This window comes from Dermacentor andersoni, chromosome 5 (assembly GCF_023375885.2).
Source record: "Dermacentor andersoni chromosome 5, qqDerAnde1_hic_scaffold, whole genome shotgun sequence".
Taxonomy (NCBI): Eukaryota; Metazoa; Arthropoda; class Arachnida; order Ixodida; family Ixodidae; genus Dermacentor; species Dermacentor andersoni.
The window spans coordinates 16,265,960-16,281,286 of NC_092818.1; the positions used below are offsets into that span (position 1 = coordinate 16,265,960).

General features: G+C 49.0%; 1 protein-coding gene across 1 annotated transcript in view; it reads right to left on the minus strand.

Annotated features, from left to right (window-relative positions):
- The window catches only part of pio (zona pellucida domain-containing protein piopio), a 148,719-nt gene that overhangs the window by 84,810 nt on the left and 48,582 nt on the right, over nucleotides 1-15,327 (minus strand). The window lies entirely within an intron of this gene.

Below are 15,327 nucleotides of genomic sequence, written 5' to 3' on the forward strand. Positions count from 1 at the left end.
ATCCCCGTGTTTTGCCGGCAATGAACTTGAAGACGTGAACAATAGATGTGAGCGTCTTCTTTAAGTGGCCAACCTGAGGGCTCGAAGAGAGGTCCCGGTCAACAATGACGCCCAAAAACGGATCATTTCTCTTGTAGGAGATAGGCTGGCCATTGATGCATATTGGATAACGCGTCATCGCTTTTCACAAGCAACTAACGCATAGGGCTTAGAACACCGCCTTGGGGAACGCCTCGGCATGTGTAGTGGTCGGTAGTCGGACCATCGTTCGCGCGTGCGAAAAAGGACCTTTGTGCCAAGTAGTTTCTGATCCATCGATATACTCGCCCTCCTAGTTCAATTGTCAAAAGTGCGTCTAGAATGGTTTGATGGGAAACGTTGTCGTAAGCGCCTTTTACGTCAAGAAAAAGTACTGCTGATAATCGCTTCCGAGATTTTCGCTGTTCTACAGATGACACTAGATCGATGACTCTGCCAATCGAGGAACGACTTCGTCGAAATCCTGCCAGAGAGTCAGGGTAAATTTTGTGGTTTTCAAGGTACCATCCGAGACGCATGAGGATCATACGTTCCATAAGCTTCCCGACGCAGCTGGCAAGAGCTATAGGCCAATACGATGCCAGTTCGAGTGGTGACTTTCCTGCTTTTAGAAGCGGTACTAGGCGGCTGCGTTTCCATTCCCGGGGGACGACACCGTCTTGCCATGAACTATTAAAAAGGCTGAGGAATTCTCTTCGTGCTTCTCGACCTAGGTGGCCCAAAGCAGTATATGTTATGTCATCGGGCCCTGGTGAAGACGAACGCCTACAGAGCGCCATAGCAGCTTCTAACGCTTCCATAGAGAATGGAGCGTCCATACTTGTATCTCGTCGACCGGGGATGTTGCCTAAAGCCATGTCAGGGACTAAAACTGTGCCGCCGGCGATTTTCGCACAGAATTCTTCTGCAAGGTCTATCTCACGGCGGTTTTGATAGAGAGCAGCGGCGTTAAAAGGGCGTCGTTGCTGGGGACTTGAGCAAAGACCCTGTAGGGTACGCCACACACGGGACAATGGCTTGCGGGGGTCCAGTGAGTCGCTAAAGCATTTTCATCTTTGATCCGCTAGCTTATCCATTCGGCGTTTGATCTTCTTTTGCACGCGTCGAGCTTCTCTGAGGTGAAGGATTGACTTCGTGTGCTTGTACCTCCTTTCAGCTCGGCGACGTAGTGCACGAAGCCTTTCTAATTCAATGTCATTCTACGTACGCTTTGATGAATGTGTGAAGCAGCGCGTACAATATTGCATTGCGTCTGCAATTATGTCTTCTAATCTGCGTGCGCTATGTGTCTTGCGTGTGTCTTCTACACGATCTTGAAAGACTGACCACTGGATTTGGCGAGATACAACCGGTAATGCGGCGTCTAGTCCATCGATTCTCACATAGGTCGGAATATGATCACTTCCATGGGTTTCAATATCAGTGAACCACTGCACGCTCAAAGTCAGGCAACGGGAGACCAAAGTCAAGTCACGGCAGCTGCTGTACGTTGTTCCTCGCAGAAATATCGGGCTTCCGTCATTTAGAAGACACAGGTCGTGGTGTGATGCAAAGGATATTAGTGACCTGCCCCTCCAATTTATCCTGGAGCTTCCCCATATATGGTGGTGAGCGTTGAAGTCCCGTGTTATTATCCTAGGACCGGGAGTAGCAGCCCACTGAAGGCAGAGGTACGCTTCCTCGTACAAATTTAAAGTGCTGCCATGTATCGTTTAACCGAACCTGTAAGTGTTCCTTGATGGCCAGCCACCTCAGCATTGAGTAATATTACCTGACGTCCGCTGATGAAATTCTGCAGCTTCCTTTTAAAATTATTCTGCCATGCGTGCTAGATGCCAGCAAACTCTTCTGCAAGCATCATGATTGCAAAAGCTAATTGAATTAATCCATACATTGGAATGAACCATACAAAAGTTGGGAATTGTTTCAGCTGTCACAGGAAACGCACATTAACGGACATAGGGACCGTATTCTCAAAATACCTTACGCTATCATTCTTGTAAAAGAAAAATAATAAAACTTTATTGCACAAAGTTACAAATAAAGCTTTATGATAAAATATCATCAGCTAAGGTGACTTACCAATTATGAAAAGCACTTACGAACAAAAAACGTTGTGAATTTGGTCCCAGGTCTTTTACAAAAGGAACAGAAAGGTTACTTCGGTAGCATGTCTAATCGGTGCGACATTTGGCTTTAAGCCCACAAGTACAGATTAACAAGAAGCACACGGATCACTAGTAAACGTAAGCAACTGGGTTGTTGAATTGATCCCTCGCTTTGAAAATCTGGGTGTTCGCTTAAACGAATGATTGCTGCCGGAACAATACAGTTGTATGAGCAAGCTAGCTGTGGCTAACATGTACAACTTTCGCATTACGCGAAGGTTGTGAATTGGGCTCCCACCGGCAACAACTTGTTCTTTCGTCCTCTTTCATTTCCTTTTATTTTATCATTTCTGCACTTTAATTAAAGCTACGAATAACTTCCCGTATGCTTTCTTGGCTTCATCATTTGCTGGCTTCTTATGGTTGGGATTAACACAAATCGGGCCCTTCGGTTCCCCTTCTTCTCGTTTATGGCTAATATGCGCCTCATTTACGGCCTGCAGCACTTAAGGGCAGTTGTAAAGCAAACCGAACACCATTTGTATGGTATAATACGGTTAATATTACTAAGGTAGTGACTGCAGTTAGGTATTTCATGCAAAATTGCCTTACTGCAGTATATTCAGCCGTCATTAACTTATGTAAATGTTCTTTATGTGATGTCGCGCGTTTTATAGCGCTTCTGCGCGTAGGTAATATTCTTTAAATCCCCTCTTTCGTCCTGTTACAGGTTCGGTCCAGTACAGGTTAGCCGGCCGTGCCTGTATGCGCTAGCAAAGGACTGCAGCTGAAAAGAGGCGATGGCATAAGAGTTGTCCTTGCTCTTGTCCCAAATTGCAGTCTGTAATTGCAATGTTCAAATGCAGAAGTGCTCGCATGATGAAACGTAATTACGCTCTCTTTGAAGGTATTTCCTGGAAAGAATAGATAAACTTTATCATAGCTGCTTTCCGCACAATTAGAATGATATTGCAATATTGATTTTTTTTTTTTTGCTATACGTATAATCTCGAACACGCTATCTTTTCGTTGTTTTGTTTTTGTACTGAAGACTGCTCCGTGCGTGGTAGCTAACTGCTTTATTGCCGTAAGGCTTCGTTTCCCCCTTCATGCTATTCTTTCATCTATTGTGCAATTTAGTGCTGCGCAGAGTTTAGTGACACATTTGTTGCCGAAATGTTCAGTATCATACTGAATTCCTGAGTCAGCAAACCAATCAATCAATCAATCAATTCCACGAAAAGTATGTCTGTTATGAGTGCTCGCTGGTCACACTCCGAGAACTGTATGCCAGAGAAAAGCAAGCTTCCAGCCTTGGAGTACACGGATCTCCTATCAGAATAGTAGTACACGTGATCGACAGGGGTCAAAACAGGGATGACGCGGAACTCAATGCTTCGACATGTCCTCGTCAGGGCAACAACTGCTTTTCTTGCCAGTGTTTGATAGCCGTCTCTTCCCCACCCCCAACGGGGACATAGAATAAAGGGTTGCATAAAATACATTTCCGCTGAATCTCATTCAATTCATTCTACTTAGTGCACCTGCTTACTGTCTTCAGAAATGGCGTGGAATTCAGAAGTTGTCAGTCGCAAGGAACATGCGGAAACTCCTCGGGAGCAATGCACACCGAGCACAATGGCAAGTCTGTTCACGCAAGCCGTGTTAAACCTGATGAGGTCAATATACGCTTGCTCGTACATTTACTCTGAAAATCTGAAACTGAACTTGCCGAGATATATACATTGCGTCTGGCCGCTTACACTTTTAGACTTCGACAGGCGCATCGGGTTTTTGAACGTGGAGTGTTGCGGTCGCCTCACCAAGGCAGGGCAGCGCGGGCCTCTGCGGCCGTGTCGGAAACGCACACCGAGAGGCGCGCAGTATCAGCGCTCTCTTGGCAGCGCATGCCACCGACCCGCGCCGGAGGCGAGCGTCAAGCCGGGCCTCCTCGCCCGAAAGGGGCTCGCCTCCGGTGCCCTCCGCTCGTAACTTCTTCGTTGCCTCGATGCCAGCGAGCGGCGGCGGAAGAGTGCCGGCAGTTCGTTGACCCACCAACGACGGCCCGAGCGGGCGCCATTGGCGGCAGCCGGCGGAGCAGGTCCTAATTTCGGCCGGACGCCGCCTCTCAATGCCGGGCAAGGTCGGCTGCTGCCATCAGCCCTTGCTTTCGCCCCTTCCTGTTGCGGGATTTGTTTTGCTCCTTCGTCATCTCTGCCGAACGACCGTTGTCTTCGCCCGCGGCCTCCATGACTTGGGAGAGCACGACCTTGGAAAACAACGTTTCTCTTGCGGTACACTTCACCCGAGGACAGTCTACTGAAATATGAACGCCTTCAATATCTTATTGCGTCACTGGTCAGTGACAATGAGTCATGGAGTATACCACGCTCTGCTAACTCGCTGCCGTCACAGCATGGCTGCACAGTCGCAGTTAGCGATGCCCTTTTGGAGCTAAACGCCAACTTTTTGTTTCCACAAAGTCTCAAGAACATCATTCCGCCATCCGGTTGGCACAGCCGGAAAGACTAAGCTTAGTGAGGCAGGCGGATAGGCTGCTGAGGAGATGAAAGGGTCGCTAGATGCGATGCCTGTGCTACACAGACAATTTACATCCTCACTGAAGTCGACAGGCACAGCATTTTTCGACCGCGACCGGAGAGCTAAGTGTGCGTGAGCGTAGAAGAATCAAAATCAAACTAGCCCGAAAAAGGCCTGTAGACTAGCTCGAGTTCCACCGAGTATGGCATTGCTTAGGGCGCGATTGACAAAAACGTGCATCAGGCGCATAACGTTTGCCGAAAGCTCAGGGGCCCTGCCGTTACTTGTAGAAAGAGGTACTCTCAGGTTTCCAGTCTCTTACGAAAATTTGTCTATTTTTCTGTATACATCGAAAATTTTAACGATAAATTACAATGTGTTTTCTGGTATGGTATAACGGTGCGAAATACTGGGTGAGATAACAGCCATGTTGCAGGAGGTCGCCCCGAAGCTCCGTTAGGAAAGCAGGTCATCAGGTGGCAAGCTCATCTGGCGAAACTCGACTGAAGCTAATAGGATACATTGTTATGCAGACTACCACCCAACAGAAAAACCTTGCGCGTCTTCTTTTACTAAAGGAATATCATTATCGTCGCCACCGTCAACATCATCTTGAACATCATCTGCAGCACTAGCCTATTTATGACCACTGCAGCACGGAGGCCTTCCCCGGCGACTTCCAATTAGCCCTGTGCACGCCTTTCTGATGTGATAAACCGTAGGCAGATATAAAACCGCTGAAGCGACAGGGATACGAACTGCGCTTGGCAGCACATTCACGCCGCACTATTCGTGCGCGACTTTCAGTCGCTTATGTTGCTCAACAGAGCCATAAGTGCGCCTTATGGGAGACGAAGTCTGCCCTCGGCATATCTGGCAGGAATACTGGTAGTGCGTAGCACTGCGGAGCTAAATTTGCCATCAACATGAAACAAGTTCGCCTTCCTTCCAACGCTTATTTACAACGCATTAAAAGAAGCAGAGCATGTATACATGATTCCGTCTGTGGGCACTAACGGTTCCCTACGCTCTTCGCTCTGCGGAAAGGGCGGCGGTCGAGATAGCATCGAGGATAACATTGAGGATGCGAGGCCATCCCCACGCCGACGCAGCGACATGCGCGACTCACAATAAGTCGTCTGCTTGCACCGGACGCGGTCGGCAGAGAATCTCCACGCAGCACATGAAGTGATCGCGAGGTGCGTGTTACGAGGTGTGGCCGTCGCCGCCACGCGTCACGCTACTCGTTGAAACGCGCGTAGCCGTCGCACGTTAGTGAGGACGCAGAACAGCCGCGCTGTGTCCCTTGCGCGGACAAAGAACGGCGCGCTGTCGGTTCAGCGAAGCCGCGCAAGAAGCGAGCAACGTTCGTGCCAGTGACAGGAGGAAGTATTGTCCCCTGCCGGCGACCCCTTCGGTGCCGTTACGGGGCTCAATCGTGGGAATGGCGTGCGCCCAAGGGCAAGGTTGCGCACTCACCCTCGCGTGATTCGCCCCGGCCGCTTTCTCGCACTGCGGATCGCTTCCTCGTCAACGCACGCGCGCCCTCTGGCCAACAACGGGCGGCGTAACGATCCCGACTGCGCCAAAGCGACGGGAGCGGAATCTTTGTTTGCGTGCGTCCCGCCCCTCTCTCCCCAAAAGAGATGCACGGATGACGTGAGCGACAATGGTTCCGAGCGAGCCTCTGTTTTCAAGCGACGCTGTTGCACGACGCTTCTATGGAAAGTGCACGTGACGCGCGTCATTTGCCGGCGCATGGACGGAACTCTCCCGCTGCAACGGTGCGTGCAGCTGTGCAAGCACTTTGTAGAAGCTATAGGAGACAAATTCGTGAAATCACGATGGCATGAAAGAACAGTGCGCGATATTTCCTTCCGATTCGTGAAAATTGGCCTGACTTATATATTATAAATGAAGTCTCGACCAGAGGGCATAACCACTAAATTGCGGCTTGTAGAGCTTTCTTTCATTATTATCATTATCATTGTACCATGCTACTTTATTGATTTCTTTAGGAACTATTATGCTTTTTCCTGTCGGTAAAATGGAACGTGCTCCTCTCAATCTTTCAGTGTGTATATACAGGTTATATCTACCCTTAAGTATATAAGCTACCAAATCGCGGCTTGTAGAGCTTTCTTTCATTATTATTATTATTATTATTATTATTATTATTATTATTATTATTATTATTATTATACCATGCAACTTTATTGATTTCTTTAGGCACTATTATGCTTTTTCCTATCGGTAAAATGGAACGTGCTCCTCTCAATCTTTCAGTGTGTATATACACGTTACATCTACACTTAAGTATATAAGCTACCAAACCGTACCTGCATGTTTTCAGAAAAGAATCCACAAAATGGGGAATTTAAGAAGAAAACTACCTGAACGATTACTGTGTAGCTGATCAATGACACTGGGTTTCAATCCTTGAATGATCGGCCGGGACATGCATTTCCTGCCTCGTCCCAAGCGTAAGCTCTGTGGCGTGGGAAAGCACCTCTGTCTCCGCATTGTATATCACGAAGAATAAAGCTATTCTTTTTCCGCCGGCACCAAACTAAAGGTCGTGCCAGCGCAGAACGTATAACGCTACACCGCTTAGCATTGTTGGGTACACACAGACTCCACACGTGAATCGCACCTGTTTTGACCTCGCCACCCGCTAGTCTCATCTCGGCCAACCTTCGGCGATCGCGGCATGCGATCCTGGGTGGGCCCGTTATGCGACCAGAGAAGCCGTAACGGCAAATGCGCAGAGCGAGAAGCCCCCCACAGGGAACGAGCGGATCCAGGGACGCGTGCTCGGAAAGAATAGCGGGCCACGACTGGTCCGGCCTAAGTGATCGTCCTTTTCGGCCTGCTCGGTGATCAGCGAGCGGACTGCCAAGGGTGAGCGCACGTCGTCTATCCTCGTCTCCGCTATAGCGCCAGTACGGGCCCGCACGTGAAAAACAAAAAAAGAGAAGCACGACGGCACGGCCGACGAAGAAGGATGCCGGCACGTGCGCCTCGATCTCCATCCTGCAACATTCGTGCAGCGACGATCAATCGCAGTTCGCGAGCTTACCACTTTTCGCATAATGAAGAAACAAAGCCCTTCCTCGAATTGCGCTCCACCAGCGTGACCAATTTGCGTGATTTCGTGCGCGTGTGACGTGAGCAAGGCCTGAGTGCTTCCGCAATACAGCAGTGTTCACTTCGGCACTTTCATCCCTCCCTGGTCATTAGAAAGATCACGCACCTATCCTGGAAAAAAAAAATAAGGAAGAAAAGACGAATCGAAAAGAAGGAAAGTTTCTGGCGCACGCCCCCTTTGAAATAGTGAATAGGTCCGTCGAAACTACCTGCTCAGCCATCCAGAACGCTAGCTGGTATGATGCCCACTGTGCGTTTTTCGGGAGGTCCAGTGCGCAAAAGCGACTCCGGCGGCGCTGCCGAATCTGAGAGGTGTCGACGCTTGCGCGCTGCTGGGCCCATCGCGGACACGGCCGTTGCGATGGCGAAAAAGCCGCGCCACCCGTGCAGTGTAGACGCGAGTAAGCGTCAACGCCCTCTCGTGGATGCCACGGCGCACGCTACGAAGGTAAGAAGCCCACGGGATCCCACTGGTGCGGAACGCAGGTTTTCGCGGAAATCACTCACATTCGGCGCTTGGCGCGATGCGCTGCAAACGCGTTTCTCTCCCGCTTTTGCTCTTCGTGGCTGCTGCTGGGGCAAAACCTGAATCACGCGTCAACGACGTCTTCCAGGAGCACTGTGGTATGCAAGAACTCTACAGTAGCGTTTGTACTACAGGTATAAAGACTACTCCACCCTGTGACCGCGCTCGCCATTCCTTGTTTGGCCCCACGACGAGGCTGCTGCGTTGAAGGCAGCGCACATTAACGCGATATGCAGGAATGCGTCACAGAAAATCCAGCGTCGGCGCCCCCGTCCGGCGTCTATGGTCCGGCGCCGGACCATAGGAATTTAGCAAAACCATAGGAACCATAGGAACCATAGGAACTATAGCAAAATGAATTTCGAACCAAATTGCAAATCACGCTTGCCCGACTACTCTTCTACTACCAAAATTGCTCATACCTTGTATTTCATTCTTTACAAAGTTATTCCTCGGAATTTGAGAATGGCAGCCCACAAACAAATGTAACGAAAAGAAGAAAGCACCGACAGCGCACATATTTTATGTTAGCTCTTCTCAGACTGATATATTAAAAGTGGGAAACAATAAGAGGAGATCGACCCACACAAGAGGCCGCGTTTGCACCAGAAAGCTTGGCTTCGTGCATAGCGTTCGCCGCCAGCGTTTCCCAGTAAGCGTTACGGTTACATAAGCTGCAGTTGCTGGGAAGCATGAAAATCAATCTGGGGTCTTTAAAGGCTATCGCGTTCCACTCTTAATAAAGGCGAAGCTTAAGCGTCCTTCAAATTGTTTCTCATCGATTGCTTGCCTCTAATTTACAGCAACTCTAACACAGCGACCTTATCTATTGCAATTATATGGACACTCAAACGAATTTTTGTCGTCTACGAGTCTGAAAAAAAAAAAAAAGAAATAAAAGAAGAAAGAAAGAAAACAACCTTGCGGTGCACTGAAGGTGTATGAAATAACGCACACATCGCTTCATTATTTATAAAGTATACAATTTTGAGAGTAAACAAATAATTAGGAATGCCAGTTTTTGTCAACTTTTAAATCAGAGAGAGAGAGAGAGAGAAAATGATAAATGAAAGGTAGGGAGGTTAACCAGGACTGAGCCCGGTTGGCTACCCTACACTGGGGAGAGGGAAAGGGGGACGGAAAGATTAAAAGAAAAGAGAAAGTCCACTGGAGATATCAGTCGGTCACTCAGTCCGGATCACAGACGTTGACTCAATCCGGTCGCTTTCAAATATCGCAGCAGCGCTTTTGTGGCCTTTTGTAGCTGTGATATGCGAGGCCATGATCCCAAGATCTTGTTCAAGGTGAACGGCTTTCCATCTAGCTGATTGAGAGCTGTGCAGAGGTCTTGCCTTTCATTTTCATAAGATGGGCAGTAGCACAGTAGGTGTTCTATGGTTTCCTCGACACCGCAGGCATTGCACTCGGCGCTATCAGCCATTCCAATCAGAAATGCATAAGCATTTGTGAATGCGACGCCCAAACGTAAGCGGCACAGCACTGTTTCCTCATTTCGCGGAAGACCTGGTAACAGCCGCAGTTGCATGTAGGGATCGAGGGAAAGCAAGCGATGGTGAGTGAATTCAGATGTGCGCCACGTCTCCAATGTCAAAGAGTGCGCTAGCTTGCCTAAGTGTTGGGCTGCGTCGGTCCGCGATAAAGGTATTGAAACAAGGGTTGCTCCCTCGTGAGCTTTTCTAGCAGCTTCGTCAGCGAGGTCGTTGCCGGAGATACCGCAATGACCAGGCAGCCACTGAAACACGACGTCGTGTCCTTTCGCGATCATGTGATGGTGCATTTCTCGTATCTCCGACACGAGTTGTTCACATGACCCGCGACGAAGAGATGCCAGAAGACATTGTAAGGCCGCCTTCGAATCGCAGAATATAGCCCACCGATTAGCGGGTTGGTTATTAATATAATCAACGGCACCTCGGAGGGCAACAAGCTCCGAACTAGTCGATGTTGTCAAGTGAGAGATCTTGTATTGGATGCTTAGTGAACGGGATGGTATAACCACTGCGCTGGTGGAGCTGGTCTGAGTGGAAGAGCCATCCGTATATATATGTACTCGATCAAAGTAGAAAGTGTGCAAACAATCCAGAGCTGCTTGCTTCAAGGCCAAGGTAGGCAGGTCGGTCTTTTTTCTTATCCCTGGAATCGTAAGACGCACTTGAGGTTGTTTTAAACACCACAAAGCTGAGGTTGAACGTGCAGAGGGTGTGAAACCCGATGGTAAGGAGGCACGATGGATGTTGACCTTGTTGGAGAAGGACGCCTGTGGTCGTCGTTCTGGCAGGCACGCAAGAAAGCTTGACTGCATCCGTGAAACATGACGAACATGGGTTCTAAGCGTTTCGGTGCTAATATAAGTTGTGATCGGATGGTCTTGAGCGATTATAATGGTTCCAGCTGTCGAGGCGCTGCGCGGAAGGCCTAGGCAAACACGTAGTGCCTGTGCCTGCACGCTCTGAAGTGCTCGAAGATTTGACTTGCAGGTTTTAGCAAGCACGGGGGAGCTATAGCGTAGGAATCCGATGAACAGTGCTCGATATAACTGTAGCATGGAGCCCACTGACGATCCCCATGTTTTGCCGGCGATGAACTTGAAGACGTGAACAATAGATGTGAGCTTCTTCTTTAAGTGGGCAACATGAGGGCTCCAAGTGAGGTCCCGGTCTACAATGACGCCCAAAAACCGGTGATTTCTCTTGTAGGAGATAGGCTGACCATTGATGCATACTGGATAAGGAGTCATCGTTTTTCGCGTAAAAGCGACTAATGCACATTTTTCTGTTGAGATGGTAAGGCCTTGTGTGTGAAGGTAGTCAGATGCCTGTGTTGCTGCTTTCTGTAGCCGTGCGCGAACCTGCAGGCGAGTGACCGCTGATGTCCAGATGCAGATGTCGTCGGCGTAGATTGAAACACTCACTGTTTCCGGTAGGGATTCGGCCAGCCCAAGAAGCGCGAGGTTGAAAAGAATAGGGCTTAGAACACCGCCCTGGGGAACGCCTCGGCATGTGTAGTGGTCGGTAGTCGGACCATCTTCCGTTCGTACGAACAAGGACCTTTGTGTCAAGTAGTTACTGACCCATCGATATACTCGCCCTCCTAGTTCAATTGTCAGAAGTGCGTCTAGAATGGTTTGATGGGAAACGTTGTCGTAAGCGCCTTTCACGTCAAGAAAGAGCGCTACTGATAATCGCTTCCGAGATTTTTGTTGTTCCACAGATGATACGAGATCGATGACACTGTCAATCGATGAACGACCGCGTCGAAATCCCGCCATAGAGTCAGGGTAAATTTTATGATGTTCAAGGTACCATTCGAGACGCATGAGGATCATACGTTCCATAAGCTTCCCGACGCAGCTGGCAAGAGCTATAGGCCGATAGGATGCCAATTCGAGCGGGGACTTTCCTGCTTTTAGAAGCGGTACCAGGCGGCTGCGTTTCCATTCCTGTGGGACGACACCATCTTGCCATGAAGTATTAAAAAGGCTGAGGAGTTCTCTTCGTGCTTCTCTGCCTAGGTGGCGCAAAGCAGTATATGTTATACCATCGGGTCCTGGTGAAGACGAACACCTACATAGCGCCATAGCAGCTTCTAACTCTTCCATAGAGAATGGAGCGTCCATACTTGCATCTCGTGGGTCGGGGATGTTGCCTAGAGCCATGTCAGGGACTAAAACTGTGCCGCCGGCGACGTTCGCACAAAATTCCTCTGCGACGTCTATCTCGCGGCGGTTTTGATAGAGAGCAAGGGCGTTGAATGGGTGTCGTTGCTGGGGACTTGAGCAAAGACCCCGTAGGGTACGCCACACACAGGACAATGGCTTGCGGGGGTCTAGTGAGTCGCAAAAAGATTTCCATCTTTGATCCGCTAGCTTATCCATTCGGCGTTTGATCTTCTTTTGCATGCGCCGAGCTTCTCTGAGGTCAAGAATTGACTTCGTGCGCCTGTACCTCCTTTCAGCTCGGCGACGTAGTGCACGAAGCCTTTCCAATTCAATGTCATTCTCTGTACGCTTTGATGGATGTGTGAAGCAGCGTGTGCAATCTTCCATAGCGTCAGCAATTATCTCTTCTAATCTGCGTGTAATATGTGTCTTGCATGTGTCTTCTACGCGATCTTGAAAGACTGACCAGTCGATTTGGCGAGAGACAACCGGTAATGCGGCGTCTAGTCCATCGATTCTCACATAGGTCGGTATATGATCACTGCCATGGGTTTCAACATCAGTGAACCACTGCACGCTCAAAGTCAGGCAACGTGACACCAAAGTCAAGTCAAGGCAGCTACTGTATGTAGTTCCTCGCAGAAATGTCGGGCTTCCATCATTTAGAAGACACAGGTTGTGGCCTGATGCAAAGGATACTAGTGACCTGCCCCTCGAATTTATCCTGGAGCTTCCCCATATACGGTGGTGAGCGTTGAAGTCCCCTGTTATTATCCAAGGACCGGGAGTATCAGCCATAATATCTTCCAGTCGTTTTCTATCAAACTGACTTGTTGGGGAAAGGTAGACGCCAATAAGAGTAAAAGACAGCTTCTTCTTTTTCACAGTAACACAGACGTATTGGTTACCGTCGTGTGGCGCTACGTGTTGGGAAAAATACGTAAGGTCCTTGCGAATGTAAACCAGAACCTTACTACCACGGACACACGTGTTTGAAAGAAAAGATTCATATCCCGATAGTCTTATGCAGGCTGATAAGTTCGGTTCACAGATGACCAGTATAGGAAAATGGTTTGCAAATACGAACTGTCGGAAATCCGAAATACGAGACCTCAGGCCTCTCGCATTCCATTGGAATATGGAGGCACGTCTCACATCATCCCGGAACGATCTTTGTTGTTGTCGATGAGCCATGGTTCTGCTGTAGAAGTTCTCAAGCACTGGACTTCTGAAGGCTCGCCAGAACCGGACTGATGGCATCCAGCACTTGCAATGCACTTCGAGCTGTTGGTGTCTGTAGCTTGTCCAGTAGAACATGAATAGCACTCACCAGAGAGCTGATCATAACAACAATTTGTTGATCTTGGTCCGCCAATTTATCAGGAACAGACGAAGTGTCCCCTACTGTAGAAGTATCATTTCGCTCAGTAGGGGCATGTAGCTTCGGGAGTGCAGGCCACGCGTCAGCAGCCGTGCTGTTCGATGTAGCCTTGTCCTTTGAGCTGACTGCGTTTGGCCTGGGCGGAAGAGTTGGTGGTAATATACGTGTGTGGCGTTCTGCAGAGGCTTTGGAGGCTCTTGATCGACGTCGGCGACGTGATCGTCGTCGCTTAATAGATGCTGCTGCTTCTCGGTGAGACGAGTGGTCTCTAACCATTTGCTTCAATATTTGCATTTCCTTTCGAATCAAAGGGCATTCCTTCGAAGATGCATCGTGAGGGCCGCTGCAGTTTGTGCACTTCAGCACACTGGCCTCGCACGTGTTTGTGGTGTGGGGCCCAGTGCAGCGAGAACAAACGGTAGTGTTATTGCACACACTACTCACATGGCCAAGCTTCTTGCAATTCCAGCACTGCAGCGGTTTTGGTATAAAGGGGCGAACTGCGTGTCGGAAGTGGCCCACTTTTACGTGCGATGGGAGGGATTCGCCCTTAAATACGATCTTCACACACCGTGACGTGCCGAGACGAAACGCGTTTGTGATGATGGTGTTTTCCGTAGCTGGCTTGATTAAGATTGACAGATCGGAGTCGACGATGGTCTCGTCAACATCGTAAATTACGCCAGTACGGACTTGTTTGCCGAGCGGAATATAAGGGCGGACTTTCATCCCGCCAAGTTCCGTGACCTTGCGCAAGGAATCCAACGCAGCCGTGTGTTCTACGTCAATAGCTAGCACGTTCTTACGGGTGTTCACCCTGATGTCTTTGATTTCGTTTGGAACCAGCTCCTCTAGATGAGAAGACACGGCTTGCCTGTTGAGGCGTCTCAGGTTGTCACTGGCGAGAACTGGCGAGAACAGGATGGTGAGCTCCTCGGTATCCCGCGAAGATCTCACGGTGGACTCACTCGAATTCGATGATGCGCTGAGAAATCTTCGCTTTGCTTTACGACTCCGCACCAGCTCGAAGGTGTCGTCGCAAGAATCTTCACCGCTGACATAGTACTGCATGGTGTCGTCGCTGTCAGTGTCGCTCTCGGTGCCGTTGCGCTTCCTGGAGGCAGCCGCCGCGGGCACTGCCGAGCCCGGCGGACGCGCGTGAGGCTCCATCTCCATCGCAGTTAAGTAGGAAATAGCAGTCCACTAGCAAAGTCAAAGAAATTCACAAAATGAGTAGAGCTGGAAGAGCCGGCGTTCTGCCTGAAAGACACTTCGTCTTCTTTTAAATCAGAAATACGCAGAGGAAGCACCCTCTTACGTACTTTGGCCTCACTCGACATACAGAGAATTGGTATGTACCATGTCCTCCTACTACTTATGGACTGCAAACGTTACATTTCTGTCTTCCGAGTTTACTGAACAAATGTAAATTAACAATCGAAAGCTTACGTAACTTTTCTAAAACTGATATACTACACAGGATGTCCTGAATGTACTATGCATGTAATACTAGGTCATTTCTGTGACGGTTAATTAGTGGCATGCAATTACCTATTGCTTTGTTATTTAATGATTTTTATATATCTCCGAGTTTCATATTACGCTCTGCTGTGACGGGCCACGTGCGTGTTACTTTTCTATTGTCACTTTCCGTTGCCTGTAATTTTGTTTTCCGGGTGATGGGACCAGTCAAGCTGTGAAATACAGCTTTTTATAATCACACCTAACTACGTCTACGTGCACTCTTATGTACCTGCCACGTGGTTGAATAAACTCAAACTCAGCTAAAAAGTGTCACAGGGATATTCAAGCTTACGGTGCTTCGTTTGAAACAAGGCGCAAATAAAGTTGGAGGCGGTAAAACTTCCGCGCTGTCTTCCTTGAAAACAAAGTGGATGACTGCAGC